Source organism: Pinus tabuliformis, chromosome X (assembly GCF_031772625.1).
Source record: "Pinus tabuliformis cultivar Carrire ecotype Pingquan chromosome X, CPIR1, whole genome shotgun sequence".
NCBI classification, from domain to species: domain Eukaryota; kingdom Viridiplantae; phylum Streptophyta; class Pinopsida; order Pinales; family Pinaceae; genus Pinus; species Pinus tabuliformis.
This window is the reverse complement of record NC_142308.1, coordinates 527915858-527928611: the sequence shown is the minus strand read 5'-3', so window position 1 is coordinate 527928611 and position 12754 is coordinate 527915858. Positions and strand designations below refer to the sequence as shown.

The 12754-nt window shown below is 34.5% G+C and overlaps 1 pseudogene; it reads left to right on the top strand.

The window, feature by feature from the left end:
• Positions 1-350: 350 nt before the first annotated feature.
• On the top strand, positions 351-10035 carry LOC149141034 (alcohol dehydrogenase-like; annotated as a pseudogene).
• Positions 10036-12754: the final 2719 nt, after the last annotated feature.

The window sequence follows — 12754 nt, the reverse complement described above, 5'->3', positions numbered from 1 at the left end:
ATGCAAAAATAAATTATTCCAACAATAAATATTTTCAGTTTCGACTTTGTGCCATCCAAAAAATTCAGTTCAGAGTTTTTCACTATCTCCAACTTCTTAACTCGCTCCCTTTCACCTTGATAGCCTAATAGCCTAAGTGCACCTTCTGTGAAATGAAATAACGATTAAGGCGTTGTCAATCCTTTGGTTACCTGGCGTAGCGTAGATGGTTGGCTGATGTCGGCGTTTCATGTTTGAATTGGATACAGATTTCAGTATTTATTACGTGCATATCCACTTTCCATTATAAATATACAAAGGAAAATGATTTTGAAAGTGAAATAGATGGTCCGTGAATCTAGTATAGAATCATGGGAGAAGCATTGAGCGGAGACAGCGCTATGAATCATCTGAATGAGCAATTTCAAAGCATGGGAACGGGCGGCACAGCTGGTAATGTCATCACTTGCAAAGGTAAAATTATAGAAATAGTGAAACTGAATACCCATTTTCTAGATTAATTATAGAAATAGTGAAACTGAATACCCATTTTCTAGATTACTCGTGGTTGTTTTGTTGCTAAATTTTGTTTAAAGAACGAGATATAATGAATTTGTTGAAACCATAGTTACCAAATTCGAATTCGAATTCGAATTCGATACGGAAAAAATTCGACTCTATAAAATTCAATACGGAAAAAATTCGACATTATACATCTTACAAATATTTAAAATTCTTTTTTTTAAATATTGGATTTATCTTCTTTTTTTTTTTTCTATTTTTTTATAAGTCTTATCCATTGTAAATGAATTTTGCCATTTTATAATTTTTTGTAATATAGAAGTTACTGTGTTTCTATTTTTTTTAATAAAAGTTGTGGATTTGGAAGCTTACCATTTTATATCTTTTATAATAATGAATTTTTCCCTTTTATAATTTTTTGTAATATAGAAGTTACTGTTTTTCTATTTACTTCTGTATAAAAATTGTGGATTTGGAAGCTTACCATTTTATATGTTTTATAATTTTTTATAATATTGATTTATCTTTTTTATTTTTATAGGAGTTATTCATTTAACACGATATAGAAATTAGATTTTTTCTTTTTATAAAAAAGGTACCAATTTGCAACCAATTCATTATTTCATAATTCTATTTTAATAATTCTTGTTAAAATAAAAGTTATATTTTTTTTAGTTATAAAATGACATCTTGCATTATCATTTATTAACCATAATCTTATGCCATTTTATGGATCTGAAAGGGCTTTGAACCGTGTATGGAAATCTAAATCTCTAATTACTAAGTTGTTGAGGAATTCCCAATAAAATTCTTATTGCATAAAATAAGATCTTAACCATAATCTTTGCCATTTCATAGATTTTGAACCGTAAATGGAAAGCTAAAAATCTCCGATCAAAATCTGCCTTCACCCCTGCCCCTATCTCTACTACATATCTCTCGGTAAACTAGGTATGCGCTTGCACCCGACTATATCCCTGTTTATGGTTATAAAAATGGAATGAAATTGAAACCAGAGTCTTTGGTGTCGGACGGGGGAAAGCTGGTGCAACGAGTAACGAATTGTTCCGTTGCTTATTAAGGTTGCACCGGGGATCGAAATTGTTACAATTAAAAATGTGCACTGGCCTTAATCCGTTAATCCATGAACCGTGAACCTAATATCTAATACACCGTACTGAACTCGAATTGACGTATTAATTCACAAATCGAATCGAACCGGCGAATTTTCGAATTTTTTTCTGCAGTACGGCCGAACTTGGTAACTATGGTTGAAACATCAAGCAGCGGCCGTAGCATGGGGGCCGAAGTAGTCACTGGTTATTGAAGAAGTTCAAGTAGATCCACCGAATTCAATGGAAGTCCGTATTAAAATCACCCACACGTGTCTTTGTGCATGCGACGTTACTTTCTGGATGCACGAGGTCGGTGTGAAATACTCATTACTTCACTGTAAATTACAAGTAAATTTTACTGACCCTATTTAAATGGAGGGTGGTTTCAAGTCCAGTTACACGAGAGACTGCTAATCCTTAAGAATTCGAATTGACTTGAGCCCATTGAGCCCTAGCCAATGATGAAGTTTTGCATAGTTTCATGTTATTTCAAGGCTGATACTATCTGTCGTTGTACATGGCATGTAGGATGATAAACTATTTCCACGCATATTCGGGCACGAGTGTCACGCCCCTACACCTGCGGTGATCTTCCAACTGCTTGTAGCGAGGTGCGGCACCACTGAACGCTTTCTTTTTAACAATATTAACGTTTATGGGCTACGCCTATTCCAACATGAACACACTTAACTTGTGTTCTTATAACCGAATAAAGTGTTATCCTTTATACTTTAACATTCTCAATCATTAACCATATACAATAAACCGAGAACAATACACAAGTATAAAGGGAGGGGCAACTCCCGGTAAAGTCTGCCCAACAATATATTATAATAGGTTCTTCAATTTTACAATACAAGTGTGCTTGACAAACTTCAAGCCAACACTTAGAATAATTTTACAACAGGCATAGAACAACCTTATACATCATCATATGCACTCTTGCACAAAGAAGAATACCCACCCGGGCCACCTATCTTACTTTGTCAAGTCCTGCACACAATCTACACACCTCAGCACGCTTGTCTTCACCTAACCCGCACTTAAGTCAAAACTGCACCTTTAGTAGCACTACGCATGAGGTATGCGTAGTCTACTTTTACCTCTGCTGTTTTTACCCCTATGCGTATGAAGATAAGCGAAGACGCTTCGATGCCTTAATGAGCTCTCATGCTCATGTATATATACGCTCTACACCTTGGGATATAACTTTGGGCCGACATGTTAAATGGTATTATGAAGCCCTTACGTCATATCTTTGGTATATATTTATGTTTCATGTTTAATTATTATAAACCTTCGTATTACATAGTTTTAATCTTGTCGTATATGTATGTGCTCCATTATATTTTATGTTTTATTATTCCACGCATATATAAACCTCCATATTGTTTCATAACATATGCGTACAAGTGAGGAAGTGTCACTTAGCCATTTTTTGTGTATTCTTAACGTCGCTTTTATCGTCGCATACTGTCGTTCAGCGCGCCCGTGCGCCCGCCCGCGCGCCCGCCCGTGCCCGTGCACGATCGCCCGCCCGGCGCTCGTCGCACCCACAACCGGAGGTCCTTACATTCTCCTCCACCTGAAATCGTTGTCGTCCTCGACAACATACCATCATCCATGATGTTGACTCCTCCAAAGTGAAGAGATCATCTCATCAAACCGACTCTTGATGTGCCCCATTCAGGTCCATGAAGCTCTCTCCATCATCTGCAATGTGCCATCCTCAAGTCTTCATTCAACTCTTGATGTGCCCCATTCAGGTCCATGAAGTCCTCTTCATCATCTGCAATGTGCCATCCTCAAGTTTCCAATCTGATCAACTCTTGATGTGCCCCATTCAGGTCCATGAAGCCCTCTTCATCATCTGCAATGTGCCATCCTCAAGTTCCCATGTCACACTAGCAAGTGCTCCTGCATAACATTCCTGCCCTAGCACCTTGTTTGGATGTCTCTTGACATCTCCACAAGTGCTTCCACACAATGTCCTGGCATAGGTCTCTACCATGTTCCATGTCTTCAAGTCTCCAACCTGATGTCCATGACTAAGCTGCCCATGTAGTCCAACCAAGTAGACACATCACAACATCTGGCCATCCCATCCAAGTCTTCAACTTCGGTTTAGTGAACTCGGTCACTCAACCATCTCATCATCATGTCATGAGTCTCTTCATCATAGCTCCTCCACCAAAGTGCCCATCAAGACTATGAGAAGTCCACCCAAAACATCATCATCACCATAAAGAAGCCTTCTCCTAAGGCCCCTTGTAAAGTTGGTGTGGTTCCTTCCTACCAAGGCCTCCACACCAACCTTCCTCCAAGGTTGTTCATCGAGAAAGGAAAGCCAGGAAGCTCCCTCCCTGACTCTCATTCACCCATGTATCGGATTGATGTTGTGTCCTCAAGTATCTGTGCACAACCTCAATCTCCTCACATGTACATCCAAGCTCACCTAGCTTGTCCTTTGTCAACTGAAAGTCATATATGCCCATGGCATACCTGCAAAAGTTCACTATCCCGGCAGGATCTATACCCTTATAATCTTCATCAACCACTGCCTTTGAAGTAGCACTCGGGCTTCCTTCATTTGCAACTCCATTGTGAAGATCCTTAGTAGAAGATGCTCCCATCAAGTGTCTCCAAGTTCATGAGACCTTCTTCTCACTTCCTCCACTCTTCTTCCCAGCCTTGGCTATGAAGTCCACAAACTTCTTTTCCTTTGTTTGCACAATACTCCCAAGTCCTTTTTGCTCCACATCCTCATGCTTCACATTAGGATCTTTGGGATATAAGATCATAGAATTCATCCTTGGTCTATAACCCAGGCAACTCCTTCTATTCATAGGCACCATCATGGTTTCTCCTCCAGCTGTGATCAAGAGAATGTCTCGATCCACCATTGGCATGGCTTGTGCTAGCTCCATGAAGTCTAGTCCCAACTCCATAGAATGATCATCCATGTCCACCACTCTCAAGTCCAACTTCCCGAACCACGGTCCTACTCTTACCTGTGTGTCCTTCAATACATCATCAACTGTTCTAATGGTAGAGTTGATAGCTTTGAAAGCACTCCATTCTTTTTCCATCTTTGCCTTCTTCCCAAAGGACTTTGCTGCTTTCCTGCTCAAGAAGCTATGAGTAGCTCCCGTATCGACCAAAGCTGCAAACTTCCTTCCTTTCACGGTCACTTGCACAAAAATCACCTTCAAGGAACCACCTCCTTCTGTTGGCTTTGTCTTGTGTCTCACCTCAACAACCTTCTTCAAGAATTCGGCCTCAGAAGTGTCAATAGGTTCATGCTCCTTCTTGACATTCCTCTTAAGGTACTTCACCTCCTTGCTTGGTCCTTCTAGGGAACTCGGTCCCGGCCTAGCTTGACTTGCTTCAAGCTTTCCTTCCACCGTGTTCTGCTCAAGTGCACCAACCAAGTGTCCATTGACCAAGTTCATAGAACTAAACTTCCGAAAGTCCTCTGGATGTCCTCGGTAGTGAGTTCCCAACCTGTCAATGTAGTCAAGCTCTTCTTGTTCAATTACAACAACCTCTTCACTGAGAAGTTTCCTCTTGATTTCGGCTTCCACTTGGTCACTTTCCTTCCTCAACCGGGCTCTTTCATCAAAGAGCTCTTGAAGACTAAGATCACCATGTCGGACTTCCTCTTCCTTGTTGGCATCAAATGCAACTTGCTTCATTGCCCAACTAAGTTGGAGAAGTCCTTCGATATTCTTTCTCAAGGCTTTAAGTTCTTCACGGATTCGGGGCCTCTCTTCCTTCAACCTTTTCAACCTGTCCAAGGTAAGCAAGAGCTTCTTTCTCCCTTCACCCAAACTCGCCATGCCTTGCTGTCCACTGTCATGAGCACCCCAGCTCATCAGCTCCGACCGAGCTCTGATACCAACTGTCACGCCCCTACACCTGTGGTGATCTTCCAACCGCTTGTAGCGAGGTGCGGCACCACCGAACGCTTTCTTTTTAACAATACTAACGTTCATGGGCTACGCCTATTCCAACATGAACACACTTAAATTGTGTTCTTATAACCGAATAAAGTGTTATCCTTTATACTTTAACATTCTCAATCATTAACCATATACAATAAACCGAGAACAATACACAAGTATAAAGGGAGGGGCAACTCCCAGTAAAGTCTGCCCAACAATATATTATAACAGGTTCTTCAATTTTACAATACAAGTGTGCTTGAAAAACTTCAAGCCAACACTTAGAATAATTTTACAACAGGCATAGAACAACCTTATACATCATCATATGCACTCTTGCACAAAGAAGAATACCCACCCGGGCCACCTATCTTACTTTGTCAAGTCCTGTACACAATCTACACACCTCAGCACGCTTGTCTTCACCTAACCCGCACTTAAGTCAAAACTGCACCTTTAGTAGCACTACGCATGAGGTATGCGTAGTCTACTTTTACCCCTGCTGTTTTACCCCTATGCGTATGAAGATGAGCGAAGATGCTTCGATGCCTTAATGAGCTCTCATGCTCATGTATATATACGCTCTACACCTTGGGATATAACTTTGGGCCGACATGTTAAATGGTATTATGAAGCCCTTACGTCATATCTTTGGTATATATTTATGTTTCATGTTTAATTATTATAAACCTTCGTATTACATAGTTTTAATCTTGTCGTATATGTATGTGCTCCATTATATTTTATGTTTTATTATTCCACGCATATATAAACCTCCATATTGTTTCATAACATATGCGTACAAGTGAGGAAGTGTCACTTAGCCATTTTTTGTGTATTCTTAACGTCGCTTTTATCGTCACATACTGTCGTTCAGCGCGCCCGTGCGCCCGCCCACGTGCCCGCCCATGCCAGTGCACGATCGCCCGCCCCGCGCCCGTCGCACCCACAACCGGAGGTCCTTACAACGAGGGTGCAGGGTAAGTGAGTTTCATTGCACTCTTCATTTTCATCACAAACAAAGAAAATGCTAATTGAGAAGCTGTGACGAATTGCAGAATAGTGGAAAGCGTGGGAGCAGGTGTAACAGATCTAAGGAGAGGAGACCATGTGCTTCCTTTGTTCTCTGGGCAGTGCGGAGATTGTGTTTACTGTAACTCCAAGAAGACCAATTTATGTGGAAAGTTCAGACCGAACGTCTCTAGAACTGTGATGCAGAGTGATCAGAAATCCCGTTTCTCTGTTTGTGGAAAACCGATTTCTCTGTTTGTGGAAAACCTGTTTATCATTTCATGTGTTCCACGTTCAGCGAGTACACAGTTGTTGACTATGCCTGTGTTGTCAAAATAAATCCGAACGCTCCTCTAGAAAAAGTATGTCTTCTAAGCTGCGGAATAGCCACTGGTATGTGAGCCCATTCATCTCCAATTTTTCTTTCTATTCAATTCAAATATCAATTAGTTTTTGATGTGTGAAGAGGAAAGAAGCTTTAGCACCTTGAGTGTTACATCTGATGAATATCCATTTTAACTCTAGTTGATTCATGTATTTTAATTTTAATTTATTATTATAATTTTTAAATATTTTATTTTTGGTTGATATAAAATTAAAATATTAATTGATATTCATTTTTATTTTAGATATAATAATAATAATATAATATAAATAAATTCAAGACGATTTAATTATTAATTATCAAAAAAATAACTATAAAAAAAACTACAAGTGATTTAATGAGCCATAAACAATTCTACAATTTAAATTATGTTTTTTTATTTTCTTAAATTTTATTTATCTTTAATTTTATGTAATTTATTTGAATCAAAATGTTTTAGAAAATTACAAATTACAATATTTCTATCTCATTAGAGTGAATAGTTAGTCTCTACCCAATAAAGCTAAACTTTCATTCAATTTAACAATTTATTATAGATCATTTAAAAATCCTAAAAGCCATATAAATAAATGAAGCTGCCATGGAATAAATTGGCATGGGAATCTCGCTATTTTTGGTAGGAGTGCTTCAATCTTCTATCTTGTTTTTGATAGTGTTGAGACGGATAAGAGTGTTTCAATCTTGTTTTTATAGTGTTGAGATAATAGATTTTTTTTATGATGATGAGAGGATTTCCAAAAATATTGAAGCTGGGCAAGGGTACCTGGGATTTCCTAAAATATTGAACCTGGGCAAGGGTACCTAGGATTTCCCCAAAAAAAAATAAATATTACTGAAATCTCGGGCAAAAATCCATTATTTTCTGCACCAATTTACTAAATTTTTTTAACTCCGCTTAAATCCGTACACATTGGGCCCCCAAACAGGACCTAGTTAACGATAAAATCATTCACAGGCAGAAACCTATCAGTAATCATTGCAGACACAAGTAGAAATCCCTAAACAATTCATCTTGAGGATATCGGATCTGCAGGTGTTGGCGCTGCATGGAATACAGCTAACGTAGAACATGGCTCAACAGTAGCCATCTTCGGTCTCGGTTCAGTCGGCCTTGCGGTCAGTAAATTTTCACCAATTTCACATCTTGACCTGTCGTTTCTTCTCACGAATTCTTTTAATGTTCTTCATCACCTACTTATTTCACAAAATTATTTAATGTTCTTGATTGCTCACTTACATTTTCGAAGGTGGCTGGAGGCGCCAGCGTGAGAGGAGCATCTAGAATAATTGGAGTTGATACCAACCCTAACAAGTTTCCCGAAGGTAAATTAACAGGTCAACTCTGGAACACGTAAAGTCGTTAAACGCACAGACTCAATCAATCGTTTTGTTAATTCCTTGCAGCCATGGCCCTGGGAGCGACCGAATGCATCAACCCTAAGGACCACTCCAAGCCCATACACGAGGTGTGTTTTCATGTCCCTTTCATAAATCAAGTTGTCCAATCTCAGACTCGTTACACAATTTTAGTTGTGTAATGTCAGCCAAGATTATGTACCCCGCAAAGTTGTTTTAGATAGGATTTCTTCAATTAGAAAAAATGTTATTTTCCTATTAAATTTTATGAAAATAATATTTCATAATTTGATTGTACAATTTTCTCAATTTTAATTAATAATAAAATGCTTATGATTAATAATACAATTTTCCCAATTTTAATTAATAATAAAATGTTGATGAGAAAATGATTTTATTGTTAATTAATAATCATAAAAATCAACACCTCATATCACTTTTATAATTAGTGTGAACCATAGTTAATAAATTGTTCATTCGCTTTTCTCACTTTTAATGTTATAAGATGATAATGAGATATCACATTTTGAGAAAATGATAATTTGTTTGTTGATAGTAGAATTTGTTGGAGTTTAATTAAAAATAAAATGGTAATGATTGATACTACAATTATCCCTCTTTTAATTAATAATAAAATCATTATTTCATAATTAAATGATAAAATGATAATGTGAATTATAGTTAATATACAATATATTGATTTTTTTTAATGTTCTAAAATGAAATATGAAATTTCATAAAAATGATAGTTTAGGATAGATTGTATAATTTTTTTAATTTTTTATTACTAATAAAATGATTACAATTGGTAGTTTTAATTTCAATATATAATGTTTATAAGATTGGTTAATTTTGAAATATATGCAAAATTATTTTAAAGGTTAATTATTGTTAATTATGGTTTAATGTTTGTATTGTGATAAAAATTGTCTTGATATGAAAAACAATTATGGTCCAATGTCGCATTGTGACAAATGTTCTCTTAATATGAAGATCAATCATGGTCAACCATGGTCCATCATGGCATTCGTGACAAATATAATTTGCTAATCAATTCAAGCATGGTCAACTATGTTTGTTTTAGGGTTTATAATATTTATCTTAAAGTTTATATGCTTTGGATTTACAATATTAATCCCTTTGGTCTAATATTATTCCTTTAGATTTATAATAGTAATCTTTTGAGTTTATTAGTGCCTTGGATTTATTAATGTGAGAGTTCATATTCCTAGAATATAATATTATTGACAATGTTCATAATATTATCCTATGTTTTAATTACATAAATTTATTAATATTAACTTTTAATATTAAACTTTAAATTTTATTAATATTAAACTTTAATTTTAATTTTATTAATATTAATATCAAATTTTAAATTTAAATTTAATATTAATATTTAATATTTTTATCTATATTAATCTGCTTTTCAATATTAATAATAATAATATTTTTAGTTTATAATATTAATTCTGGGAATTTATAATATTAATTTTTTTTTGAAGTTTATTAATTTTATTGGTTTTTTTAATATGAATATTAAATTTTCATATTAACCTTTAATAATAAACATCAAATTTTAATATTAATATTAACTTTTATCAACTTTTAATAATTTTTATCAATATTAAATTTTAATTTTAACATTAATCTTTTTAAATTTTAATTTTAACATTAAATTTTAACTTTAACATTTATCTTTGATGTGCTTGTGCAGATTTAATAATGTGATTGTGTTATTTTTTTATTAATCTCTATGCTGTTTATTGATTTATTTTCTCCCTTTGTAGCTTGAGCCTGCATATCTATTCAAATTTCGGTTTCTCTTCTCGCCCATCCCGTTCGTTCGTAGCAAGTTATTTCACAGTTTAACCTTTCTAAAAGATTGGAAAAACTTTTATGAAATCCGCGGGTGCACTAAAATCTTTCGGCTAGTTCTTTCAGGTTAAGCTTTTAAGCTTTAGTTTGCTTCTTTAATTAAATCTAGTTAACGTTTAGCTTGAAAATTTTTACGCAAATTAATTAAACGCTGTTCATTATATTCAATAGCATCAAGTTTCAACACGCAATCTCCATACAGTCATAATATTTAACATTTCCAAAGACACAACTGTGTAATGCTAAATAACATAATTAGACCACTCACTAATGAAGGAGTTTTGGTCCAGAGTCTTATCAGAATCTTCTGTTGTTTAATATTCATTTATGTTGTACAAATTTTTGGTATGCAGGTATTTCCGATACACGGGAACGAGCATTGTTTTGTTTTGTTTGAACAAGTTGGGAGGGGCAACAATATTATATATTATAATTTAATATATTTTAAAAATAAAAATAAAATAATTTATTTATTTTCATTCAAAATTTGTTAATGAAATTTTATAAAGCAAAGAAATATGTAAAAAAATTGAAGTTTGAAATACATCAAAATATTAATCTATGGACAATTTTCTAATCAATTTTTTTTCGAGCAAAGAAACATGCAAAACTCTCAAATCTGAAAAAAAGTTGTTATTACTCGATTAAGTGATTTAATGCAACATTATATGTTATGTCACTAGGTCAATTTCTGGCCCTTATGTACCATCACCAATATATATATATATATATATATATATCAAAAAATAAAATATATATTAAAAAATAAAATATATATTAATAATAATTAAAAAAATAAAACACTAGAGTTTAAAAGTAACGTTATTTTAAAGAGAGTTTGTATAATAAAATTATAAATTTCCAAGTTAAGATATATTCTATACTTAAATAATATGAAAATTGAATTAAAAAATATTTTTTTAATAATATTTATATTTTATAATTTCAACTATTTTTTTCTTTAGTATTCCATCTTTTGTCTAGTGTGTGTAAATGTTTTTATATCCATCCACTATCCCTGTATATGAGGAGAATAAATCGCTTTGTAATGATAAATATCAGAATAGGCCAGACTCCTCATCTTCATCTGGATAGAATGCCATTCCATAAATGGATTGTTTCTCTTAGTTCCAAACTCATATCCAGATCTAAACTAACAACATGCCCTTCCCTATTCACAATTCCATGAGTTGCAGAATCAAATACACCTAAGTTTTCAATTATTCATTGCAATGAAGATCCCAAAACGTAAAAAAATTGTTGCAGTGAAGCTCCCTAGAAGCTCCAAAGTACTAGTTGAAACTCCTAGAGGTTTTGGAAAGCTCCAAAGTACTAGTTGAAACTCCTAGAGGTTTTGGAGTGTTTCCAACCAGCTTCAAAGCTCCCTGGAGTGGGGGAGCTTGGGGTACGTGTTCTCCAATACCTGGGAGAGGTACCCACGTAACTATAATATTCATAAATAAGCATTACCCTACATTTTCTTCTTCCATAAAATACGATTGTTATTCAAAGCTTCATTGTCTTAATCAGACAATCTATTCACTCAATGTGTAGATGGTGATAAAAGAACAACATCAGGAAGGCGGCAAACAACCACGGATGCATTGAAAGTTTTGGCGAATTCACAGATCAATGTATTTGTGGGTGTGGATAATGGTTAGTTGCAAGCCATATTTTTCATCAAGGATTTGTAATACATTTTATTAATGATAATATTGTGAAAATTCATTCACTAACCTTTAACATATCACCACAATATTAAACAATATCTTTAATTTGATTACATATTGGAAAATATTTTTAAAAATCATATTATTTAAACCCCTACCAATATGAACCCAATACAACTTCCCAATTTAAAAAACTCCTACTTCACTACATTCACTAGATATTGTAGGTATCCGTTTTTTCATTAACAATTTTAATACTTTTTTATATTATTTCATTAACTTTAATATCCATTTTTTATATTTGCCAATATAAAAACCTTTTACCCCTTTTTTTCCTTAATATATATCCCCAATATAAACTCACGTGTTATGATATTACTCCATGATAAAACTTAGTAATATGATATTGTTCTCCAATAAAACTAAGTAATTTTATCCTCCCACCCATATAAAATATATTGCATTGAGCAATAGCATTAACATGCACTACACACCACATCTCCTTCCTACCATGACCAATATAAAATATATTGTAGTGGACAGTGAAACTGTAAGTAGCATTAACATGCACTACACACCATATCTTCTTCCTACCATGACCAATATAAAATATATTGTAGTGGACAGTGAAATTTTAAATATATTGTAGTGGACAGTGAAACATTAAGTAGCATTAACATGCACTACACACCATATCTTCTTCCTAAGATGACCAACATTCAAACTGCAATCCAAAACAGAAATCTACAAGATAACATCAAGGTATCCACCACTCACGCCAGGTCTATGCCTATTATAGGGAACAACTTCCGGCCCTCTAAAGATGATTTCAACGCATCTCAATGTTTTACTCAATATAAATCACTCAAAACCTATCAATATAAATAACTAACA